We start from the raw sequence: 2,620 nt of genomic DNA on the forward strand, positions 1-2,620 counted from the left end.
CACATCCTCACTAACACTTGTTGGTGTTGTTGTTATGTGCCGTGGAGTCGGACCCGACTCATAGTGAACTTTCCTTGGGTTTCCGAGGCAGTATCACTACAGAAGTAGATTGCCCCATCTTCCTTCTGACACTAGCACTTAGTATGGTCAATTTGATTTTTTATAGCCATTTCATTGGCTGTGCTTTGATATCATTATGGTTTTAATCTGTATTCACCTGATGACTAATAATGTTGGCCATTTTTTTTAATCTGCCTTGCATTTTTAAGCTAATTAATATTTACCCTATAGGTAGGAAAAGTCTAAACTGAATGCTGTTTTCCCCATGAGTGCAGCAATGGATGTCACTCATTTCCTGTGTAACTCTGTTAAACACCTGCTCCCTTCCCACCATCTCCTTCCGAAGTCTCCCATTTCAGCTCCATTTCTGCATCAGCTGACATGCAGTTCAGTGCTGGCTTCGTGAAATGGGCCATGAACATGTGTCCAGTGCTTTTACTTCTGACCTTTGGGACTGCAATTAAAAATCCTTGCCAAGAAAGTTATGTTAAGCCATTTGTTGTGGCCACTTTCAGAAAGGGTAACCTCCCATTAGCGTTGCGTTAGGGATCACCTCTGGGTGGTGTATCCTGGACTCTTAGGCTGTTGTTCTTTAACAATGTCTTCCAGCTGAAAGATGTGATCAGGCAACATAAAAATGAAATGGTTCTTGCCCTCCTAATAGCAGAGTGACTAATAGAATAACTAGAAGGATGATAAACCTCCACCGAAGACGGATGATTAAGGCCACTGAGGGATGCTGCAAGGCTAGAATAAAGATCTGTCTCCTCACTTCAGGATGGATGCAAAGCTTTCTTTATGATGTGAACTCAGGCATAACATTCCAGAAAGCAGAACACACATTAATCAAAAGCCTGCCTGCAATGCTTCAAAGGCATGAAGAACACAGTTCTTTCTCCTTCCCCTTTTCAGACAGCTTTATTTATTTACTTGTTTATTTATTTTAAAGATGTGAACAGAATGGCTCATCTCTCCAGATTGGAGTAAAATGTAGTTCCATCCTTTTTATTTATCTAATGAGCCAGCCCTCACACCCACGTGGAGTTTTTGGGTGGTACAAACGGTTGACGGTGCTTGGCTGCTAACTGGAAGGCTGGAGGTTTGAGTTCACTCAAAAACACCTCAGAAGAAAGTCCTAGTGATTTCCTTTCAAAAAAAATCATCCAGTGGAAACCCTATGGATCACACTGGTCTGATCCTCAACTGATCACAGGAATGGCACAGGACCGGGCAGTGTTTTGTTCCGTTGTGCGTGGGGTCTCCATGAGTCCAAGGCCTGCTCAACACCAGCTAACAACAGTGAAGTTACCCAGTGTACACCTTTGTGTGGATCATTTTGAACTCTTTACCTGTACCTGAACACACACACACACACACACAGATGCACAAATACGGACATACACACACAGGACTGAGTTATTCACATTGCATTGTAACTAAGTCCCTAGAAGAATCCTGACCAAAAGGGGGGAAATGCAGAACAGAATCCCTAATTCTTATAGAATCCAGATTTTCTCGAGCCATGGTGGCTGGATGAACTTGTGAAACTATTGCCCTCAGATAATCTTTAAACCTTAAACTAAAAATATTGCCTGAAGTCATCTTAAAACCAAACAGTAATTTAGTTTAACTAGAAAAAAAATCTGTCTTAAGCTTTGTGCCAATATATGAATAATCTATATGGGATGAAAATAACAACAGCAACTCAAAAAGTTAGGTAGCTTAGAAGGCAGTGGTTTTGTTAATGGGAGAGGAACAACTTGGAAATGGAGGGTGAGAATGGCTGCATAACTCAAAGAACATTTTTTCTTTTTCACTTAATAATATATACTCATTAATTCTTTCAAAAGTATATGCTGAGTGTCTACTATGGGTTAGGCTGGGTTCTCTAGAGAGGCAAAACCAGTAAAGCTTATATATAGAGAGAAAGAGAAATTTATGTTAGGAAAATGGCTCACACACTTACAGAAGCTGGTAAGTTCTAAGTTCTTGGATCAGACATCAAGCTGGAGGCTTTTCCCAACTCATGCAGCTGCAAGGGCTGATGAGCTCAAGGTTGTCAGTCAGTATACCGGCTGTTGACTCCAATGAATGATGAATACAAGATCTCTAGGCCAAATGGTGGATTGTTCACTCATGGACAGTTGTAGGCAGCACAATAGAATCCTGATCCACAGAAGAGTGTTTCTTCTTCCCAGGATGTCCATAAGTATATTGGAAGCAGGCCACAGCCCTAGGGAAACTCCTTTTCAACAGATTAGCTGCTCAAAACATGTACATCTGATCTCCTCATGGGAATAACCCACATCAGAACTGCTTAAACCACTCAGAATTGTGGTCCAGCCAAGTTGACACACAACTCCAACAATCACAGTGCCCGACACTGTTCTAGGCTGTAGGCATACAGCAGTGACAAAAGTCCTTGTTCCTGTGGAGCTTACTTCCTAAGTGGGGTGGGAGGAGATGCATAATAAGCAAAACAAATAATTAAGCAACACAACATGTCAAATGAAAAGCATTAAGGAGAAAACATAAAGAAAGGGAAAGGGACATGAAAGGG

The sequence above is a fragment of the Orycteropus afer genome, unplaced genomic scaffold (assembly GCF_000298275.1).
Source record: "Orycteropus afer afer isolate SDZICR_OR568_19922 unplaced genomic scaffold, OryAfe1.0 scaffold00312, whole genome shotgun sequence".
Lineage (NCBI taxonomy): Eukaryota > Metazoa > Chordata > Mammalia > Tubulidentata > Orycteropodidae > Orycteropus > Orycteropus afer.